At 40.4% G+C, this 24,967-nt stretch overlaps 1 long non-coding RNA gene across 1 annotated transcript in view; it reads right to left on the reverse strand.

The window, feature by feature from the left end:
• Positions 1-24,967, reverse strand: part of LOC147711642 (uncharacterized) — a 540,558-nt gene that overhangs the window by 510,174 nt on the left and 5,417 nt on the right. Inside the window, exon 2 of the long non-coding RNA XR_015295953.1 lies at positions 470-546. This is a non-coding gene — a long non-coding RNA (uncharacterized LOC147711642). The remainder of the gene's footprint in view (positions 1-469; positions 547-24,967) is intronic.

Here is a 24,967-nt window from a genome sequence, read left to right on the forward strand (position 1 = left end):
ACTGTCAAACTGCAGTGCCTAGAGATCATGAGTGCAAATCCCAAAAAGTAGGTTTAGCCTTCGATTCTTCCGTTGGTCAGTAAATAGTGTAATGATAACATATTTTATTCAGTGCACTTAGAAATTGAAGAAGTGCAGTATTTAGCACTCTATTTGACACAGATTAATATTATATCTGAATCTGGAATCGTAATCAACTCAGAGAACAATGTACATATCTGTTTTACCACAATATTGTTTCAGTGATCTTTTGGTGGAGAGTCTAATAGTGTGTTTCCCCCAAAGTGGTTTCAAGTCTTTGCAGCAGAACCCACGTTATGAGAAAACCTCCCTACACTGTGGGAGCTGTATTTGAATATGAGGGACTTTTTTCCACAATTGTGGTGGGTTCAGGGACTCTGCTAGACTAGAGTATTGTAAAATTAAATAAGGCCAGAAATTATAAAACAAGAAAACAGAGTTAACCTACCTGAAACAGGTGTTTCATGGTACAGACACAGCACCAGCAGAGAGAAGAGTACTGGCAGGCATGGAAGTGCCATTATTCTGTGAGAGGAGAAAGAACAAATCCCACAGGTTTCTCATAATGATAACAGTGATGAACAATGCAATGCAATGAATGAAATAACTACACTTCTCACTAAGTTTTGTGTGTAGAAGGCTGCAATATTTTTTAAGAGTTGTCATGCTTATACTGGACCACAATATGGCAGATGTGCATTACCAAACAAACCTTTACAATAAAAGTTAAATAATACATGACATTTACAAAAGTAAAAATGAAACAAAATGTGAGATATTATTGTATGCAATGTCTTAACAATTTAACAAAATGAACGGAGAAAGAAATGCATACTATTCGTTCAGATCACAATAAACTTATACTTAGTATACAGCGCCCCATAAAGCTACTAACTACACCTCTACTATTTTGCTTGAAAAGATTCACTTCACTGTCACTCCTTAGTATTAACTATTGTATGAACTGCATATTGATTATTACTCGAGATTCAGTCTAACAATAACAACACGTACAAGGTAAGGGTCCTCTCCTCTGGGCCTATGTTCAGCCTTGTTTATGGATTTGTAGAGCGCATGGCTGCCCAAAGGCTTCCCAGCGCTAGGAGAAAGTTGTCATTACGGGTGCAAGGATATTAAGGGAAGAGCCAAGTTTTAAGTCTTTTGCTGACTGCCAATTAGTCAGTCAACAGACGCAGTTCCATAGTCAGGGCGTTCCACAGGCTAGGAGCTAGTTGCAAGAAGGATCTACCTCCCCACCTTCATCTCTTTATCCTAGTCTGTTTCATGAGTAGATCTGCAGGGGATCTCAGGGGTCTGCCTGGGATATAGTGTGTGACAAGCTCTTCGATTAAGGCCGGACCTTTGTCATTCATAGCTCAATGGGCAATACATAGTCACTTGAACTCGACCCTGGCCTGGATAGGGATCCAGTGTAATGTCTTCAGGGCTGCCTTAGCTGACTTTTGTCTTGGGATGTGCAACAATATCGTATTTGAGTGCGCCACGATACAGAATGAACATAATCCAGCTGCGACACCACTAGGACCTGTACCATGGTTCTGCGAGTATGTTCAGGAATAAGAGGAAGGATCATCCGTAGCATGCGCAGAAGTACAAAGCATACACCTGATAGTTTCTTGGCGTGAGTTTCTATGGACAGACTTTCGTCTAGCCATATTCCCAGATTTTTAACATCGCTCTTTGGGACAGGGGGTTCTCCCAATTCTGGAGGCCAGCTGTTAATGGTTCTTGAGATCGGCTTATTGCCCAAGAACAAGAGCCCTGTTTTTCGTCCATTCAGCTTTAGGCTACACTTATTCATGCAATATACTACTTGTACCGTTCACGGTGCCAGGTTGTTGTGTATTGATTGGGGGCCTTCCATCACTGATAGTATCAGCTGGGTGTTATCTGCATATGACAGTATGGATCATCCAGATTCTTGCACTATCTCTGCTAGTGGTTGCACATACAGGTTACATAATGTTGGGCTTAATGCAGACCCCTGTTGGACTCTGCACGATATTTGGAGGGTGTTAGATAGGTGCTCACCTTCCAGTAATTGGAAGGATCTATCTTCTAGAAATGAGGTTATCCACTTTAGCACAGAGCCTGTAATACCCGCTTCCTTTAGCCTGCGGATCATGGTATTGTGATCCACTGTATCATACACAGTGCTAAGTTCCAGAAGCAGGATAGCTGCTGTGCACCCCCTGTCTAGGATTCCCTTTAGTTCCTCTGTGACCACCAACAGGGCTGACTCTGTGCTTTGTTTCAGTCGGAAACACATGTGAGTGGTATGCAACACCTGATTCTCTTCTAGATAATGGGACAGGGTCTGATTGATGTGTTTTTCAGTTATTTTGCCTCACAGTGGCAAAAGTGAGATTGGTTGATAATTCCCTGGCGCTACCGGATCTAAATGGGGCTTTTTCAGCAGTGGATGGATTATGGTGTGTTTCCAGGTTTTGGGGATAATCCCTTGTGTAAGAGAGAGTGATATGAGTGCTGCAGTGGTAGACCTAGATCTTTTGCCTACCTGCAGCAAGATGTCTGGTGGAATCGGATCTTGTGGAGAACCAGATTTAATCTTCTGCAGGATGGAGGTCATCTTCTTCACTTAGATCTGTGAAGTGATCTAGGGCCAGATGTAGGTAGCTAAATACTGGTTGCTAAAGGCCGAAAATCGGTGATTTTCCCATTACCAACCGGTATTAAGCCCTTTCTTATGTAGGAGGCTTGTTTTAAGGATTCAGTAATTTAACCGATTCCTTATTTTAAGGATTCGGTAAAATACTGATTCCTTATTTTAAGGACTCAGTAAATTACCGAATCCTTAAAACTTATGTAGGTAGCACTCAAGTGAGTGTATTTTTGCTTTAAGGATTCGCTATTTACCACAAACTACAAGTTGGTGATAAATCCCGAATACCTTTAAAAAAGAAATAATTAGCTTTTTTCAAGGTGCCATGTGGCAGACATACATGCCCTTAGGGCATGTATGTGCGCCACATGTGCACACATGCATGATTCAGGGGTGTAACAGGGTGTCAATGTGACACCCTGCCACCCTTGAATATGCTCCCGCTATTACAGATTTGGTAAATAGGGAATCGGTAATAGTGAATGGCTTCCCGAATCGGTAATAGTGAATGTCCTCCAGGTCCGTAGGAATGAATGGGAAGGTATTTCTTATTACCAAATCGGTATTACCGAACCGGTAATAAGAAATATTACAGAATCGGTTAATTTTACCGATTCCTAAATACCGAATTGGTAAAAATCAGTATGTAGGAATCAGTTACCTGCATCTAGCCCTTAGTCCCTGTTTTAATTCTCATGTTATCTTCGATACTAGGCTGAACATCAGTATTGTTTGGATTACCTTTTCCTTGCAGGACGTTATATATTATTTCCACCTTATTTTTGAGGAATTTCGCCATCAGATTTCATCTCTCTTTGGATGAGGAGTGCTTGGTTGTTTCCATGATCAGTGGAGGTTAAGGAGCGCACTACCTTAAATAGCTCTCTTGAGGAGTTACATGCTGCATTAATTTTTCCTTCAAAATATTTGGCTTGGGCTTGGATCATCTCATTATGGTACTGTCTAATAGCCAGCTTCTATTGGCTTTTGATGGCGGGATCATAGTTTTTCCTCCATTGTCTTTCCAATTTCTAATGCTCTCTACACATAAATTAAATATTTACTCACTGACTGAGTACAGGCATTGTCATCTCTATCAAGCAAAATCCTCATATTATCCGTTTTTTTCACTGTGTAGATTCACATGGTCAGTATAAATATTCTTCACAGTTGTACAAAGATCAGCAATAGGTCCTACAAATCAATGTTTGTTACATAGATCTTTTCACCAAACTGTATAGTACTTTCACGGGTCTCCTCATCACACCATGTAGCAAGGCAGTCACAGAATATAATTTGGAAATGTAAACTACTTATTTCAATACCAAGTTAGTGAGACCAGAGGTGTAAACTTCAATAATGTGACTTTCTCATTGCTATAATCTGTCCTTGCATTCCCACACAGAACAAACTGAAACATGTATATTTTATTATAACAAAATCATCTTTAAAAAATCATCAACGCTGCAATACTTTTACAAGTTAAAACATTCTGTATGTGTGATACCTTCTAGAATGGATTCCAAGGACTTTGCCCTCAACCTGAACTTGGTGCAAAAGCATATACGTTTTATCATCCCTACTGCGTACAAGTTTCAGTTGTATTCCTTAGCAAAGCTTGTTTTGCTTCTATTGAAAAAATCCTTGCAGCTGTGCAAACATCTATTTTGAAGGAGGGAAAACATATCTTTGCTTTTTTCTCCCGTACCAGCCCTGGAAGCAGCCACCAAGGCAAACATTCCTAATGCTCATCCCATATACAAGAGATGGGTACAGTGGATGTAAAGTTTCAATATAATCCAACTCTTTGCACACAAGCTTTCCTTCTACATGTACAAGATGTTGTTCTGACTCTTGCTACTTTACCCATGGAGTCTCACCAGAGCGTATGCTATAATGATGGTTCTGCCCAACCTGCATTTGGTATGAAGTACAAAACTTCACAGCCTGTGCGGCTCTACAAGGTGTAGTGCATGATGATGAGTTCATCCCACAGCACACTCACACTAAAATCATAGGGGATAGCACTGCACAACATTCAGAATTACATGCCCTGTTACTTGCATTCAAAAGGCTGACTCATCCGTTCCCACACTTATTGTGTCCAATTCATCCTTTTGCGTGCAGAGTTACAATGTTGATTTCCAGCATTAGTGGTTGAATGGAATCAAGGATTCAAAGGGAAAAACTATAAAGAATAAACAGCTCTGGGGAAGGTAGCTATCTTACAAGACAAGCTTCCATTGGTCCATGTAAAGCACCATTGAGGTCATCAGTGTGAGGGCTTTCATGCTAAAGGAAAGCTAGTGGCAAAAGCTGCATTTCAGGCCATCAGAGTAGCAGTCTTAACCAGATCTTAAACAAAGATCAACACAGATATTGAACAACCATAAAGGCAACCAAGCAAGCAGGGAAGTCTCCTAAAGGTTTTACTCTCAGATACCACTACACCCTCAATTCAGATAACATTTCTGTGCTCACAGTACCAGCAGTGGGAGACGTAATAATACCTAATAGTCTGACTAGTTTAAGTTTCATCAAATAAGCACATAAGGGGTGGGCTTCTGCACATGCAGTAATTAAAGCAACTTTAGTACTGCTACAGCAACCACTACTGGTAGCCAGTTTATATAAACATACTATGGACTATGTTAGACAGTATGAAATTTGTTAAAAGATTAAATACTCCATTGTAAAAATACTCTTGCCAATTCTCCTCATGATTTCAAATAGCTCCTTCTGGGTGATTTGTTGGAACCACATCGGTCCCCTCAATTCAGCTAACCCATTCAAGTATATGTTGGTAGGGAGGGATTTATGTTCTGAATTCCGATAGGTTTGGCCACAGAAGCCAGCTCTTCAGCAGTAGTGAAAGATTTGCAGTTTCTAGTGTCAATGGGGGCAGTTCATTCATTTTATTCAGATAACGGTCCTGCATTTGCCTCTAAGGTGAGTTTATCTGCAATTAAGCAGCCCATTCAAAGCTGAACTGAACAGCATTGCAGAGAGCGCCAGTGGAATTTTTCAACAGGCGATGCCTGCTGGGAGGTAAGTTCAGGTCGTAGCTCATACCACAATCTGCATAGAGTTCAGAGAGCATTAAATATATTGCCTAGATGAGTATTGGGAGGAAGCACTTCATATGAGTTTCCCTTTGAAGTTCCTATGTATGTGCCTGGCTTAAATAATTCTGCGAAGGTGGTGGTTAAAGATGTATTTGACATGGAGGAACGTTTCAATGTTTTACAGTGTATCCAAGATATTAGAGACATGCTGTCTAATACAAACAACTCTGACGTCTCCACCTGTGAAGATAAGGTTATCAGTGCTGCTGACGGTCAGTTTCCCAAAGTTGGGGACTTAGTTCATGAGAAACTCCATGGCAAGTAAGCTTTTGAATCATCCTACAGACAACCTGTCTCTGTTCTTGGGGGGAAAAAGGTAACAGAACTGTTATACTGCCGCCTTTGCCTGGATCAAGAATAACCAGACAAGGGGGCGTGGCTTGGACGGCAGCGTTGATGGCTGCCTAAGCGCATCGCTCGGCAGACAGAGGAGCAACTATGTGTCTTCTCAGGAGATAGAGACCAGCGTTTGCTATCGGAACACCGGCTTTACCTCATTCTGCCAGGCTGCCTTACAAGTCGCCGCAATTTGTGGCTGAATTACCCCAGAAAGCGATATTTGCTGTGACATGCAAGATGTGTGCCCTAAGATGGCGGCGTGTCACTCGCAGAGACCATCCCAGTCCAGTCCAGTGCTTATTCTTGGTTCTGCTGGCCCAACTCCACCCTGGATGGCAGGGCTTCCTGTCCATACCTCGGCACAATAGAGGTGGGTGCCTTACTAACTATAACAAATGCCAGAGTAATGGAGTCGGCGCCCTCACCTTGCATGCCTGACCTCATCATGGCGGACATCTCTCCACAGCACTGAACTACCCACAGCGTGTTAATGTAATGCTCGGCTACAAACCACACCACATCCTAACCTGCGCTCTTTAGGACTTTGCTACAGCGGGTCCTAACACCAATGTAAGAGACTCATGCAATTTTAATCGACCAAGGGAAATTGTGCAAGGTACTGCAACCGGAGCTCCCAAATGGTGGTATGTCGCTAGTCGAGCCTTCCCCAGCCTGAAACACCTCACTAGTGCCGACGCTCCTTCGACCACCTATCCGTCAACACTTCTCTTCTTGACCCTGCTGTTACTATCATCGGGGGCTCTCATCTGACTCATCTGACCACGGATCGTGGCGCGGCACAGTACTGATCCTTACAAACTTAAAAACGTGTCATGTAGCGGGATGTGTCTCTCCTGACCCGATTTTCTACCCCAGCAGTGCCGTCTTCATAATAACTGGGCTTGACTCCAATACCAAGTAAGAGAGGCACAAATACCAAACAAAAGAGGCTCTAATCTTCAACAACCAAGGAGCCACACACCTATCCTCTGACACAATAAGGACCGTCTCCAATTGATAGCTATACAAAGTAGCTGAGGCAGTGTGTCATCGAACTGAGGCAGTGTAACATCGTATCACTCACCAATTTGCCTTCACTGTGAATTGTGCTATAAAACATAACAGCAGCATTCTGTGCTATAAAAACATAACAGCAGCATTCTAAAGCGATCCCACATCCACCTCCTACCTCCTCTTGCTCAATCAATATTTCTACATTTAGAGGTAGTGTGGATTTCTCGCCCTTATTCAAACATGCAATCTGCTTCATCTATGCAATCAACTTGGTGGCAAATCCAACGTCTAGCCTGTAACCTACCTGGCTGAGATCGACTGCCAACAATCGACCTCACTGCTCGGCTCTTGCCACTGTCGGCGTTCCACAATCTCCTCAACCACCTTCAACCACCATCGTTTTTTTGCTAACCGGTGACAATCTTCAGGCAGGTGTGCTGTCTGCGACCTGTAGGTGATCTCCATTCGGCCTGCTAAGCTCAACCTTTCGTCTACCTGCACCCTGCACCCTGATGTCCATGATCGCTGCAACACCGGGAGAATAGTTCAACTCAGGATTCCCCCCTGCCGACAAATGAGAGTGGAAAGAGAAAATTCACCCACCAGAGATAGTAACGTCAACGCTTCTCAACAATTCTTTTCTGCCAATCTCTCAAATTGTCCGGACAATGGCTGATAGAGATAGCAAGTCCAATAATAAGAAGGTGTGCCCAGAACCATCACCTTCAGAGTCCCCTATCAAAGCCAGATCAGACTTAACTGCCCCTATGGACATGATTCTAAAAAACTTGCAGAAGTCCATGATTTAGCAAAATCTACCAAGAGCAATACCGACACCATGTAGCTCGAGCTAAAGGATTCCTCTTCCTGAAAGATAAGCTGAAAGCGAAAAGTATCCAATTCCCCTTTGCCGGCCCATCAAAATTTAGGATTATTGAAAATGGCAGACCTTTCCTCTTCTCAAACCCCAGTGACCTTGCACAACATCTGGAAGACTCTCCGACACAGTGCATGAACTTGTCAAGTGGTTCCACCAACAAGAGGAAAACGGAGACCCAAGACTCTGCCATCACCTGACATACTTGATCCATATCCGCCACTGGTATTGTTGTATACTGCTTACCAATCTTGCCGTCTCTATTGACCTTGTGTCTCTACTTTAATAGTATAGATTTTGCCTTTTCAACAGTTTATAGCATTTCTTCCTTCAGTCTACCCCATACCTAGGCTATTTCTTACAATAGCTTTTGCTAGCTCTTAGTGACAAATTAACCACAAAGTTTACCACCTGTTTGCTTCTATTGTCGATTATCAATAGTTTACACTATTTTACTTTTTGTCCCCCTTTTGGACATTTCATAATAACCGTTTAAAGTTCCAAAGGTTTGATTGGATGTTACCTCTTTAGGCCCTGTAACATGCACAATATGTAACTCCCACTTATCTGCACCGTTTGCAAAGTTCATACCCACTATCTTTGTTCTAAAGATATGTATGTTCTTGACTTTGTTATTGCCTATGTGCATTAATATGCTCTGCACCACTAATGGGGGACAGCTATTAACCCTGTTTCTCCTGATGCATTGTGTTATATTCAAATCTCTGTACTGCCCTCAGACGGTACTGCTGCCTTAGCTCCTAAGCTCAATTCTTTTGGGTGGGTGGGGGAGGGTTGAGGGGGAGGGAGGGGAGGAGGGTGGGGTTGGGGCTAGGGTTGAGAAGTATACTGGTTGTTTCCCTTTGTTCTGTTTTTTATTACCTTTATTCTGGTGAAAATGTCTCTTCAGTAAAACCACACAAGACGTGCGCTTACCACAGGTCTCGATCTAGACCCCACAGTTGCCTTCTCATTGAAGAGAATCCATATAACCCACAATTGCGAATCTCACACCTTACCGGGTTTGGCACCCAGTTGGTGGCAACCCAGTTCAACACTCTCATGTTTGCAAAATCAAATGTCTTCTGCTCCACCAGCGACCAACTTGCTCTGGATGGCTAAACCCAAATCCCTTCTAGGAGACCTCACTGTTGGCTCTCTGAACGTCAAGCGCCTTAACCACCCAGTGAAACGTCGCAAGGTCTTTGATTACCTCTCAAAATCAAAAGGAGATATTATACTACTCCAAGAGATTAAGCTCTCAGAGGAGGATGTAAGCTTTATAAACCTCAACTGGATTTCCCACACGCTATGCTCCTCGCCTGTTCACAAGAAGAGAGGAGTGATCACTCTAGTCTCTAAGAAATCAAGGGGTAGATGTATCAACATACCCTTTTGCGATTTCTAAATAGCAATGTTTAAGGACTCGCTATTTAGAAATCGCAAAATGGGATGTATGTAGAAAATCGCAATTTTTTAGCGATTTCTTATTCTTCCTTTTTTTGCGAATTTGCAATTTGCGAATTCGCAATTAACGAATAGTTTCCCATTCATTCCTAAGGGCCAGGAGACCCATAGAAATGATTGTGAAATAATTCTCAATTTGCAATTCGCAATTTGCTAATCGCAAAATGAGAATTATTTCAAGGGTGCAGGGGTGTCTCAAGGACACCCTGCTGCACCCCTGAAATTTACATGTGTGTGCATATGGCGCACATGCATGCCCTGCGGGCATGTATGTGCGTCACATGCCACCTTCACAAATGCCAAATTGTGCATTTTTAAAAGATTTTGCAAATTACCACCAACTACAAGTTGGTGGTAATTTGCGATTTCTTAACCTAAAGTCGCAATCAAAATCGAGGGAGAGGGAGAGGGAACTTCTACCTTCAATCTCCACAACAAAAGAGACCTTACACAAGAACCAGAAGCCAGGCGAAGTGGGATTAGTAAAGAAAGCAGCCATCATCAATCTCTCTAGTATAAACCTCATTATAGAAGAAACAACAGTATTAGAAAAGGGTTTAGGCTATGCCATTAGCACACACATAGATAAATGTAATCTTGAAAGAGACGTAGTGTTTTTTTAGAAAGATTAGACTTAAAAAAAAAATTAAGGATAAAGAAATTACAGATACACAGTAAATTAACAAATCAGGTTTGAAACCTAAGTCACAGTGGACACCTCCACTTAATATGGTTCATAACAAAATTGACCTCTTTGAGAAAGTTGTCGAGAGCAATATATCAGATCTTTTAGCTCGACCATTATATTGGCAGATTAATTTGAGCACCGGTGAAAAAATAGCCTTAAAAACATTAGAGAGCAATAAAGCACTAACAGTGAAACCAGGAGATAAAGGAGGAAGTATTGTTTTAATGGATACGGAGTATTACAATGACAAAATGCTCCTTCTATTAAACAACACATCACATTATCATAAGGCCAGTAAGCAAGACTGGAATGATTTAATCCAGAGAGTAGGAAGTCTGTTGGATTTTGCAAAAGATGATGAGATCATCTGCATAGACGAATATAAGTTTAAAAAAAAAATGATTCCAATTATTCCGGCGATATATGGCTTGCCTAAAGTCCATAAAGACCTAACAAACACACCTATGAGACCAATTGTGTCAAGTATTGACTCAGTGACAGAACCTTTAAGCAAATACGTAGACAAATTTCTACAACCACTGGTTACTAGTCAGCAAGCATACATTAAAGATACTACGAGTATGATAGAGAAAATTGAACATCGAACATATAATGTCAATTCCCAATGGCTAGTAACTTTAGATATAGGGGCCCTCTATACGAATATCCCCCAGGATGATACCATCACCATGTTAGAGGGCCTCTTGAGCACTGATGAAGGTGATTTAACAGCTCATGCGACCTTCATTTTGGAATGTGTGGAAATCATACTTAAAAATAACATCTTTTTATTTAGGAATGATTACTATAGGCAAGTCAAAGGTACCAGCATGGGAGCCACCTGCACTCCCAGCTTGACATGCTTGTATGTGGCCGACTTTGAAAATAAACACATTTTTAATCCAATGGCACCCTTTTATGAAAACATCTCGTGTTGGTCACGATTTATCAATGATGTTTTTTTCATATGGACAGGGACAGTTGAAGATCTAAATGATTTCATAAGTTGGCTGAACCTGGGTGACAGCAATCTCAAATTCACCTCCAATTATGCCAAAGAAAAGGTCGAGTTTCTTGATATCATGATCAAACACACAAAAGGCCGACTAACAGTAGAGCTATATACTAAACCCACTGACCGTAATACAATGCTCCACTACAAGAGCAATCATCCCAACAGTCAGAAAGATAACATCCCATTCGGACAGTATTTAAGAATCCAACAAAATTGTATAAATATTAGAGATTTTAATACACATGCGGATGACCTTACTAAAAGACTAATAAATAGGGGTTACCCGAAAAATATAGTGAGGAAAGCCTATAAAAGAGAGAAATATACGACAGAGATAGTCTCTTTAAGGCTAAGCCCAACAAAGATGATAAAGCAAAAGATCAATTGATCTTTGTCACTAATTTTAGCTGTGCCAGTAATAAAGTTAAGAATATTTTAAATAGAAACTGGTCATTATTAAATGAAACAGGCAGTACCAAACTCCTGAAACCAATGTTCAGTTTCAGAAGGAATCGCACAATTAGGAATAGACTTGTCCATACATATAGGGAAGAGAATAACCAAACCCAGCATTCTATAAATAATGCTCTCCTACCCACTGAAAATGTTGTATGCTGCATGTGTAAGAACTGCAACAGTATAATCAAGGGTGCAGAAATTGCATATAATGGAATTACTCACAAAATAAAAAATGTTATTAACTGTAAAACAAAAGATCTTATCTATTTGATAATCTGCCCATGCAACAAAGGATACATAGGGGAAACATCGAGAGAAATCAAAACCAGAATTACAGAACACAAGTCAGCAATAAGAACTAAAAAAAGAACAGCCCCATTGGTAGAACATTGGATTACTGAGAACCACACAATAGATTAATTAAAGTGGTGTGGAATAGAGATTATTCAACATAGCGTGAGAGGCGGCAACAGACTGACCAAAAGGAAAAAGAGAGAACAATTGTATATGTCCCATTTCAATACATATGGGACTGGACTCAATAACAAAGAGGAATGGGAAAGACTGATTATTTAGGGAAGTCATTCACGAACTAAGGATAGGAAATACAGATTCTTATTCAATATTCAGTAGCAAAATATACAGACCAACGGGGGAATTGATATTAATAACAATGAATATGTGATTTGACTATGTACCAAACTCTAAAGAGTCTGTTGTGACGGGACATAAAAATGTATAAAAATGAATGATATACAAATGAGTTTTACACCTTTAATATTATGAAATCATTGAATCCGACCACCGTAACACTGAATGAGCTCCAAGTATTTTCATTGTAATGTTGTAAGGAATATGGGTTATGATCACCACCAATGACAGGATTATGCTGTATAACATTGCCAAATCCAAGGGTGAACTACTGCAAGGTAAAGACTGGAATAAGGTATAATCATTGATGTAATGCTGAATGAGCCTTAAGTATTTTATTGTAATGATGTTAATAATATGCTTAATTATCATTACTAATGACAGCATTATGCTGTACAATATATCTAATTCCAAGTGTGAACTACTGCGTGATCAAGACTTGAACTAGATATAATGATTGATGTACAACATGTATATTAAATAATCACTGATTTGCCGTAAGTATGTGGACAGACCTGATAGTTAAATTTAAAAATTGTAGTTGTTTGCATATCTTAAACCAATGAGACTTCACCGTTGGTACAGCCATTTGAATGCAATATTAGACAGTCAAAGATGGCCGCCACCGAGCAGAGCCATAACTAGGCAGTTCTTGTACCTACAATATCCCCGTAGAAAGTATAATGCACAGCTTAGACTATAATAGGGGAGCGAATACATAAACACAACGAGCCCTCTATGGCACAAAATAACACGTAGCAAGTATTATCACAAAAATTTAGTCCATTACTAATAACATCGGCCAATTATTTATATCGACCGGATAATTAAATTTAGCTTTATTTAAAAGAAATTGAACAATAGTGGTTCTGTGCATATCATAACAGTAATGAAACTATATTGTTAGTATTGTCATTTAAACACAATACTAGATATTCAAATATGGCCGCCAACAAGCAACCCGTAATCAAGAGTTCCTTATCCTCAATACCGTCGAAAATATACAATTCACTACTCGGACTAAAACCTGTGAGTGAATCTATAAATTGATTGAGCCCACAAGATATAAAACAACGTATAATTAGGACGATCCAAAAATAAAGAATTGATGAAAAATAACAATTGTTAACTTCCGGGCCAACGGAGTGATTGACAGGATAAAAGAAGTGAGGGAAATGGAAGTAATTTTATCTGAAAAAATCTTCTGGTGATGCACGTTGGAGCAGGGAGGCCACCACAAGTATATCAGGTACGAATGGGCGTTTGCTAACGAATGGACGAAAATCGGGGAGTGATTAGCTCATGTAGAACATGGGCGGTGATACCATGGGAGAAGATAAACCTTCCCCAATCTGTATAGATCGTAGTAACCGAGACGCAGGTATATATGCCTAACTCTGATGTAGCTTGGCCAAATGGGAAGAGGTGTTCAGTTAAAACTTTCGGTGATATGCGTTGGGTTAATATCGCCGAAGCATGTCATAGTAATACTGAAAATTGAACAATAAGATATACACACTTAAGGGGCTTAAAAGAGGTCCCATTTCACTTTACGACATAGGGTAGTGATCACAACAGTTATTTTAGTATTTATAACCTTTTGAAAGTAGAGTAATCACAAATACTATGTGAACGGTAATAGATATGAATTTTAAGATAGCATGGCAAACGACAGAACAGAATTCGTTCTTAATCCTTACGCAAGGATAGACATAGAAGTTAGGCACTGAAATAAATAGACATCGTAGAATTAAATTGACTTAGTTGGCCAAGAAGGGGATAGGTAACATGAATATATATTTTTACAGAAATCGCAATAAAACACGTACTGAAGTGATAAAACGACGATTTAAGTCAAGAAGGCACATATGCAATTGAATAAGCGGTAAGTGTGCAATGAGTCAAACCTTTGGTCCCACTTAAATACCTAAAGAAATCGTACTAATAACTAAAGGGAAGTCTGTTGTTGTTTTTCATAGCTTAGCCAACCTACATACGCGAGGGCTACATATGAAAGCACAAGACGTATTGAGCGGTGGCTCCAACGTGCAGAATTGGTTTAAAACATCAGAAAACTATCAAATAGGAACAATAACAATCAGGTAATGACATTAGAACATATAGGCACGGTATATTTCAATATTGCCTACAATGAACCTAATGACAGAACATAACGGTTGCTTTCTATTTTCAAAGCTTCTCACAATAGAGCTAGAGAAGAAAAGGCTTAATCTTGGAAATTTAGAAATCGTGAAATTGATGAATCACATTCCACAAAAGAATAACATAAGGTATTGTGATACTAAACAAACTTCAGAGAACATGACCCCATGCAACCAGAAAAGTAGTTTTATGTAGTACTGGGACCATTTTGCCCCTCAAATGGAATAGATTAATTGATTATTCATTGTGTTGCTCATGAGTTATACAACGGTGGAAAAAAAACTTGGTTTAGTATGGGGACATTAAGAAAAATGGTTTATCATACTGACAGGTAGATAAACAGAGATGATTATACCCTTGGTAACAGTGTTGTTGAATCGTGCAAATAGAGAGGAATTAGACAATGTATTTAATCAATGGGTCACAGTATAAGTATAGGCTTTTAAATGTTGTTGTTGTTGGTTTTATTTTTAGAACACGTATCATTGTTTGTCCTGATGAAGGTGGAAAAGACAATTGCTCACCGAAACACTGCATCGACTGTTTTTTAACCTGTTAACTGTTTATAACATTGTATTGTTTATGTATGTTTTATTTTTATTTTTTAACTGATTACAGGTGTAATCGTTGCTTTTTAGAGTGTAACCCACAGGGAGGCATTGAATCGAATAAAATACACCCTACTTTTATAAATTTGTATGTGATTTATAGAACACTGTGACTCTTGTCAACACCGAAGAATTGTAAATGCATTTATGACTTAATAGTTAATAATGTTCATTAGTTTTGGGTAACAAAACACATTCCCTTGTGCCAAATAGGCCCCTTTTTACACCACAGGGTTACAGTTTTTCATGCTTATTACCCCCTCCCTGTATACCATATAGGGTACCTTCCTTCTGTTGAGACTCAATAAATTCAAGGCTATGAAGCTATGTGAGGGGAATAAAGCAGGCAAACTGCTCGCATCCTACCTCAAACACAGACAAAAACTACTAACAATAACTTTGATTAAAGACCCTGCTAATAACACTCACACCAAACAAGACAAAATTCTAGCCTCCTTTCAGGCTTTTTATGAGGACCTCTATAAAAATAGGATGTCGTTCGAGCCGGACGCTTTTACTAAATACCTAGACGATTTCAAACTCCCCAAGCTCTCTGACGAAGATAGCGCTACACTAGGATACCCCATCACAGACAAGGAAATATCTGTGGCTATTAAATCCCTCAAAAGCAATAAAGCCCGGGCCCAGATGGGTTTTCAGCAGGCTTCTACAAAGCATTTCATGAACCAATCAACCCCATACTTCTAAAATTATTCAATTTGATTGCTATTTCAGGCAGTGTCTCTGATACAATGGATGAAGCCACTATAATCGTTATCCCGAAGGAGGGTAAAAACCCCCTCCTAACCAAAAATTAACGACCTATCTCACTCATAAATCCGGACTGCAAAATTTACGAGAAGATTCTGGCTAGCAGACTCAATGCCGTCATCCCTAAGTTAATTAGCAATTCTCAAGTCGGCATCCTAAAATATAGATTATCCAACGATAACACAAGGTTATTGTGCCACATACTTGAGAAAGCCAAAACAATATCCGCCCCCTTGGTCACCAAAACCCTGGACGCAGAAAAAGCGTTCAATAGAGTTTTTGGTCTTTCCTAATGCACTCCATGAGAGCCTTTAATCTGGGGAATTCTTACATTAATATGGTAATGGCACTATATTCCTCTCCAACCGCCCGAATCGCCATTAATGGCACCCTCTCCAACCCATTTCGTTTAGAACAAGGCACCAGACAAGGCTGCCCCCTCTCCCCAGCTCTATTTCTCCTGCCCCTTGAACCACTAATAGCAGACATAGCGGGGGTTCATTTTGAGGACACACAAGTGAAATTAGCGGCCCACTTGGATGATATTTTAGTAGTCACAGAAAACCCAGAGACCTCTATCGGAGCCCTTATGTCGTCTATTGAGAATTACTCTACACATTCCAGTTACAAATTGAACCGGGATAAATCTGAGGTCAAGCCCCTAAACATACATGGCACTGGAGACATGCTCGGAAGTTCGAGTCTCACATGGCAGACCGGCTTCATTAAATATTTGGGTATTGAATTTGGCAGCTCCCTTCTCGAAACACTACATCATAATGAATCCATCACACTAAATAAAATTAAAACACAACTTGATGGCTGGTCTCCCTGATTTATAACTTGGTGGGGTTAGGTCAAGACCATCAAGATGATGATCTCCCCCCTAGTTAATTACCTCATTACAATGCTTCCCCTTACCCTATCCCAAGACTTTCACCATAAACTAGATAATATCCTCCCTAAGTTTCTATGGAAAGGGAAAAATGCTAGTATCAGGATAATAAAGCTATGTCTCGATAAATCCCTGGGAAGGGTCAACCTAGTGGATTTCAAACTATATCAGACAGCCTTTCTTGCCAACCAGCATCCATCCTCACTGCTAAGGCGAGTACGGCCGACTGTTCGAAGTTTATCTTTAAAAACACAAGACTTGCCTTGCTGCAAATTGATAAACTCTTGAACAATAGCATAAGACGCTCTGACTGGGAGTCGCTGTGGTGGAACCCCTCTATGCGCTACAAAGGAAAGCCACTACACAATGAACAATGGATCAGTAAGGGTATATTCTTCCCACATCAACTATTTAGAGACTCTTACCCCCCTCCTTTAATGAATTCCAAGCCAAATATAACCCCTATCGAATGGAGTTTTACTATTTCTTGAACATCAAGACAGTGATCACCAAAGCAAAATTATCCACAAAGCCTCCCTCACGCCCAAACTTTCTTGCTAATCTCAACAAATTAGGCCACCAGGTCTCCAGACTCTGCAAACTTCTACGGCCACAGCACTCCCATCCTAATAAAGATCTAATTTAGTTCTGGGAATCTCACTCCTCACTTCTGATTTCACATTTGGATTGGTCCAAAACCTGGGAGTCGACCACGAGACAAAAAATAAGCCCTATACCCTCCCAGACGAAGGTTTGGCTTCTCCATAAAGCTTTCTGGACACCGGCACGCCTCTTTCTACATAATATTAGAGACAATGCCACTTGCTGGAACTGTAATGAGAAAGATGGGGACCTAGAACACCTCCTACTCCATTGTGTATGTGTTACTTCTTTCTGGGACAAAATCTTTGCCTTCCTTACCAAGGTTTTCTCCTTCTCCCCTGCCAGAGAGCTATCCACCCTGGTTTTTGGCTTTCTAAGAGTTGACTTTTTAACAGATAATTACAAGGCCCTAGTTGACCTTCTCATCACTGCCGCTGTAAAGATGGTTTTGAATAATTGGAAAGACACTCGTAAAGTCTCCTTAAAGTGTTGGATACATTGGGTAACCAATCTGAGAGGTGCTGACAACATCTCACTCCAAAACAACCCATGGCGCCCTCCTCATAGTGGGTCTCGCTTGACAATTACTTTAGTGCACAGAAACCTCCTTGAACTCACCACACTCCCTCATCCCCGGGCCCATACAACCTCACATTCCAACTTCTAGGCCTGTCCTGTACATACGTACTTGCTCCCTCTATATTAATCCTGCTGACCCAGTTACTTCCGAATCTGGTCTACCTGTGGGTCACTCGTCTTGTGTTGATGCTTCATATATGATGTTTATGCTCGAGGTTACACTGATTATCACCTTTGTCTCTTTTGTATACCTTTATACTTATTACTTATTTTACCCTGTTCCCCTTGATTTGACATCGCCCATGAAGATTTTGTGCTCTTTTATGTTTTGTAATGGCCCCTCATTCTGTTGTTATCCATCAATGTCGCTTACATCCTTATTGTATGTTTCTTTTTTGTTCTCTGGAAACAATCAATAAAATGTTTTGAGCAAAAAAAATTGTGTATGAATTTTGGTCATTTTTTATGTAATATATTTGTTTTTTTATTGATGATTTCGAGTGATTTGGTTCACTTTTATGTAGCTTTTGTACATTTTATTTGTTGCCCTAAATGTAATGTCTAAACACTGGAATTAAAGATCTGAAAAATCGAGAAAAAAAAAATAACCAGACTAGTGTGTATTGATCACGTTGAAGAACACTATGTGGCTAGTTCTCTACAGCAGACCACTCGAAGGCACCAAGAACGGTTCAGAGTAGTGCCTCACAGCCTCTCCCTACTGTGAATGCTGTGTTCCATGGATAAAGCATTAACATGACTGGCTTGATTTCCCGGCTGGGGATAATCGAGTGCAACACTCTACGCAGAACATTGAGTTCAACAAATACAGCTGATGGCGACTGTCTACCCTAATTCCATGATTTTCTATGAAATTCAACCTGATGCTACATCATTTGAACTGGTACCCTTTTAAGAGCCTCAAGAGACCAACAATATTTAAAATGACTGGATATTTCACAGATTTTTCAACCCTTTATACAGTCTCTTACCACCAAAGAATGCTTTCCATTTGTTAATGGTTTTGGGACAAGTTTTTGCTTTCACTGTGGTCCTGCGCCTGGATCGCTTTGGGAAATGTTATTCTCCTTTTGTGGTTGACACTGATACTCATTGTTTAATGGACTTTTTATCCCTGTAAGGACAATTGCCTCACCTGTGGTTCTTGAAGTGTAGCCTCACTCTTAATCTCACAGAGCCCAAAGAAGGTTTTACATTGAAAACATTGCAGCTCATCCTGTGCCCCAATATGGGAAAACATTCCATAACAGATTATGGAACCCTCTGAAGTATTCCAATTGCCTTATGTGATAAAAGTTTAAATGAATGATGTGATAATATCCGGGTCTATATCAGATGATTGGGACATTGAAATTGTTAAAAGAATGATTTCTGATTTACAGGCATAAGCTACTCTGAATAATACAGATCCCTATTATAAGGAAATTGATTGTTATGACTACAACGCCCATTATTTCACACATAAGCTATCTATCCTAGAGTAATTAGTAATTGCACACAATAGGCCCTGCTCCCTGATAGTCTTTCTAATTTCTTGAAGAAATCCCCTATTTTCAGAGTGCTGACAGATCACATCCTTCAGCCTACCATTTCACACAGAGGCTACAACCGCTTCCAAAAAATATGATCATTACCAACAAGCTAATTTACTCAACTGAGTTTAGTCAAAATCATTCAAGGATATGATTCTTGAAAGTAAATGTTAATGAAAAAAGTATTTTGGGAATCCCTTTTTTGCAGGCAGATCTAATGCAAAAATGCCTCATTTTGAGCCTGAATAAATCAGAAAGAAACAATCTTTCTAAACAAAACTATCCAACAGACTACCTGTCTGGGATGTGGAGCAATGAGGAACTTGAAGAAACCTTTTTTTTTACCAAAGTTGACTTGACCATGTTGAATAATTGGCATATCGAAATGAATATGTCTTTCTCACACATAAATGAGATGTTACACAATGGAGCCTATAATCCCACTCAACTGACTATTGAAAACTAGACTTATGGCCTTATGGTTGGTTGGTTGGATTACTTTATTCGATATATTACATATCATAAAAGTACATACATTCTAGACATGAAAACACGCATAAATTAGTATGTCCAATTCACAAATATAGGGACAATAAAAGACGTTAAAAAAAATCTATATACAATTTTTTTATTTAAAACCCTGATAACAGGAAATAAAGTGCAAGATAATGATGTACATATGGACTTTCTATACAGGCAAATTCACAGCTTTGTTTGAGTTTATCGACCTAGTATGTATCAGTCAAGCACTTGAAAAGTATTTTGTAACCCCACATACAATAAGCAGAGATGTTGTGTCTGAAAAGAAGATGCGTAGGGCAACCCTATAGTCACTAACTCCCAACTCCCTGCATACTGGTTTTAACCATCGTGATCTAGCTCTTTGATATGCTTTGCAGGCAAACAGGAAGTGGGGTAAGGATTCAGACACACATGGGCAGTTTGGACAGGTAGAATGTAAAGCTTGCGTTCCTTTCCAGCCCTCCATGAAGTTATTAAGAGGAAGTGTCCCATACCTCATTTAAAAAAAAAGAGATCTATCTTTTGGAACTTGAATAAAATCCAGGAATGGTTCAAGGATGTATGACGTTACAACGCATACTTTTACCACGCATGCCTTTACAACGCGGTTTTTACAACGCATAGTGCTTTGGGGCGCTTGATGGTGAATAGTTTAATTTACTATTCCAACTCCAGTCCCCGTGGATGGTAGGGAAGGTGTTGGATAGTAAATTAAACCTATTCCCTATCCTAGAGCGCGGCCCCCAGCGCAATGCGTTGTAATGGTTTGCATTGTAAAAGTTGCGTCGTAAAGGCACTGCGTTGTAAAAGTTGCGTTGTAAAGGTTGTTTACCATGGTTCAAGCTTCCTCGTGGGCTTGCGTTCCAGAAATTTGGTAGTTAGGGCTCCCCATTTTAGACTCTTCAGTTCCTCAGCATGAACCCACTCCCAATAGATTTTCTTAACAGCCCCCCTGGGGGGGTGGAGACTGCGAGATCCAAAATTCCACCAACCCCAAATTCATAACCAGCTGCCTCAATTTATTAAGCCACTGTATCTTGTTAGCACTATTCAAGGAGATCAGTTCGTCCAACACCAAGGCATATTTTGCCAGTTCTGGTGTCCTTCTCAGGTGCACCCAGAACAGCAAAGGGCGGAGGCGAACTATATCGGAGACCGAGCGTTTGCCCATATCAAGGAAGAGGGGCTTCAATGGAGTCGAGGTAGGGTGGGAATCTAAGTCCCTCAAAAACTTGTTCTCGGCTCTAACCAAATCAACTATATTCTTACTGCCCCATAGTTCAGAGCCATAAACTGCAGAGGCCAGTGCCTTTCCTTCGTAAACAGCTAGTGCTGGGGCTATGGGCCTACTGACAGACATTCGTTGGTTCCTCAGAATTACTCCAGATACTCTTTTGAGGTTTAGGAGCATTTTGGCGACATGTGAGTCCCATTTAATTTTACTGTTGATCCTGACTCTCAGGTAGTCAAATTCCTCCACCCCCTCTAGCGGCGAACCATTAAGAGTGATGCAAATTCTCTTTGCTTTTTTAGATGGGGGCATTACCATCAACTTTGTTTTAGTGGTATTGATTGTCAGTCCACGTTCGTCGCAAAACAGAGCAAATCTGTCAAACAATTTATGGCCTTATGATTCTGACAGCTATATGCAACGTTTTCTTTCCAACAATCCTGGAACTAAATTTAATCATCCGGATTAGTGTTATCATACACAAACACTTGTAATAGTTACTACATACAGTGTAAGTAAGCTGTGCCAATGATAGCCGTAACGGAACCCTTTTACTTAATTAAGGAAAATTTGGATTTTTCTGATTTCTTTCTGACCATGTTCTAAAAGAAATAAACGTTTCCTCATCACAGGAATATACACTATTTATAATGAATTGCATAAATATTCTGAAAAAGGTGCTGCAGAAAGAAGTTAGACAGTTAGACCAAGAAAACAATGGAGTGTACACACTTTCTAAGAGAGTGTACTTATTAAACCAGATTCTGTCCACAGCCCTGTTTCATCCTTACAAAACTGAAGATGCACCATTTACCGTTAGTGACACTCCAACTATCTCTGGCTTATGCATGCTTATTTCCTTGCCCATTTAAACCTTTTATTTTCATGACAGTCAGAAATATAAATCCGTTGGCTGGTATGAAACTATGTAAAATGCACAATTGTTCTATTCATGGAAGTTTCCTTTTTCTCACATTTGTTTAAATGAAAATGAACATGACTTTGTGTCTAGCAGTACAGCAAATTTCTGAAATCTTCTAGGATGCTCCCTTCTATGAGACACCATATCCTTACACGCAATGTGTAGTGCTTTAATGCCAGGGTTAAGCTGTGTTTTACCTGCTTCCATTCCTACTCATCAAGAACGCCTGAATATTGGTTCTCATTTATTTCTAGCAAATGTTACCTGCAGTGGGTTGGAACTCGGACAGCAGTACCTGATAACAGTTTCTGAAATTATTCAGTGTGGTGGAATGACCTTGTATTTTCCACCTTAAAATAGCACTAGGCACATCCCTTGCCTAGTATAAACCTGAAGTCTATGTGTTTTGATAATTGAAACATGTTACTGTCTGTTCTCTAGCAAAAAGATATCCCTTTGACTTTCGAGGCTGATGTTTATAATCTGCAGACAGACAGAATTGTTTCAGGAATTCAGGGGCTGTTACACATGCAAGACCCAACACATTTAGCAGATATTGTATGAACATGGGTTATTTCACAGGTTTGGTGTATCTTTTTAAAGAACATTGGATCTGGTTTAGTGAATTGGTTTGATACAGTATTTGAAATGATTCTTTCACTTTTTCATTCTTTGTTCTCCAGCCTTCTTGGAGCATTTCCAGTCACAACACTGTTAATCAGCTGAGGTATCATCATCTTTCTCCTGTTCCGACAAGGAATCAGCAACATGGAGTACACGTATACAGCCCAACAAACCTACAGAGAGACTCTAGTATGCTACTTGGGACATGCTTTGCTGTCTGAACTCAGTGAGCACTGGATGCTCCCCTTTTGCAAAATGGATGATGCATAAGTAAAACCTGTGTTCTGGTGCATAACCTCACTGAAATAATCTTTGAATTTCAACTGGAACATCTCCCAGTGGCTTACCTTTCTATGGAAACAATAATTCAACCTCTAAATGAGCACTAGAGACAATGTCTAGCAATGCACCTGTCCCATCTACAAAATTCTATTCATGACAGAGCAAAATCACCAGTGGTACTTTCCGACGCAGCTCTTGATGAGTGGCCTGACTCATTGTTATGCTTCGAGCCCAATGGAGAGAAGCTTCAAACCCCATTGAGTACCTCAGATGAGCAATCAATTGCTGGTCCATCAAAAAAACAAATTGTTAACAATGAACATGTTCTACATGGATTACCTAAAGACCACATGTATGCTACGTGTGCACCCAATGATGTCGACATATAAATTGATGAGGAATTAACTCAAAAAGGGAGTCAGCCAACGAACAACAACATTATTAGACTTATCAGACTTAGGGTGGTCTTCCCCAAAACCTTTTGCCACTCGTACTCCATTTTGATGCTCTTATTTTTGTTGGCCTTGGGACTTTAAACCAGTGTAAATTTCTTCTGATTCCTTCCCTAAAACCTAGTTAAATAGATTTGTATCCAATTGGCATGTTTAATTTACCTATTAGTCCCTTGTAGAGGGGTATACCATGTACCCGGGGCCTGTAAATAAATGCTGCAAGAGGGCCTGCAACCCCTATTGTTCCACCCACTTAAGTAGCACTTTAAAACATGTCCCAGTTCTGCAATTGCAGCCTGAAAGCAGTTTTGAAATGCCATATCGACTTGGCATTATAACCCCCTTTTCAAGCCTTAAGCTCCCCTTTTATTACACATAACTCACCCCTAAGGTAGGCCGAAGGTAGCCCTTAGAGCAAGGTCCTGTGCAATGAAAAGGTTGAACATGTACTTTTAAGTGTTATATGTCCCAGTAGAGAAAAACACCTAAACCTTTTTTTCTCTACTGTATGACCGCTCACTACCACCCCTATAGGATAACATTAAGGAATCCTTATTATATTTAATAAGTTATACATTCCATTCCAATTGGGAGCAAGCAGCTTGGTGTCTATGAAATTTCAATGGTCACCCATCTTTAATGGTAAAGTCAGATTTTTCATTACAATTTTGAAAAGTGCACTTTTAGAAATTTTGGCATGTTCCTGCCTTTACCCCTTTTTGCGCCTGGCTTGGGTCATATTACTGGGTGTAATTGACAGACTTTGTGAATTCCTCCCAGCCAGTCACACAATAGAGGGATTAGGTGTGCCTGGGTGGGCCATCTGATAGCAGGATGGGGGAGGAGTTGAGCACAGCCCTATTTGCAACTGAATAGCTTATACTTTGCCTTCACACAAACAGCCTACCGACCTCACATTGTCACTGCAGCCAGCTTGGAGCCAGGGCAGGGGAGTCAGGAAATTCCTTACACGTCAAAACCACTGTCTAGAAGCATCTCCCTCCTTCCAGAACAAGGGCACACAAGTAAAAAGTAGGACCTCAGGCTCCAACTCTTCAGTGCACCTCTAGAGCTGTGGATACTATGCCAGGAAGAAGGACTGCAGTCCTGCTAATAGGACTGCCACTCTGCTGGACAGCTGATCTGCTGCTGCTTTGCTAGATTGCTTTCTTTCTGCCCTGATGACCTCTTGCCTGGGGGGAAGAAGAACACAACCTTCAACTTCATCCTGACTCGCTGGCCACCTTCTTCCACCGCAAGATCGCCGACATCCATGACAGCTTCAATGTTCTGACTGCCCCGACTACCACTGAGACATTCACCACCACCACCTGCACCAACCGCCTGCTCTCCTGGACCTGCATCAACGACGAGGACACCTGAAAGATCATGAACACCATCCACTCGGGATCACCATCAGACCCATGCCCACACCACATCTTCAACAAAGCCAGCACAGCCA

Source organism: Lissotriton vulgaris, chromosome 5 (genome assembly GCF_964263255.1).
Source record: "Lissotriton vulgaris chromosome 5, aLisVul1.2, whole genome shotgun sequence".
NCBI lineage: Eukaryota > Metazoa > Chordata > Amphibia > Caudata > Salamandridae > Lissotriton > Lissotriton vulgaris.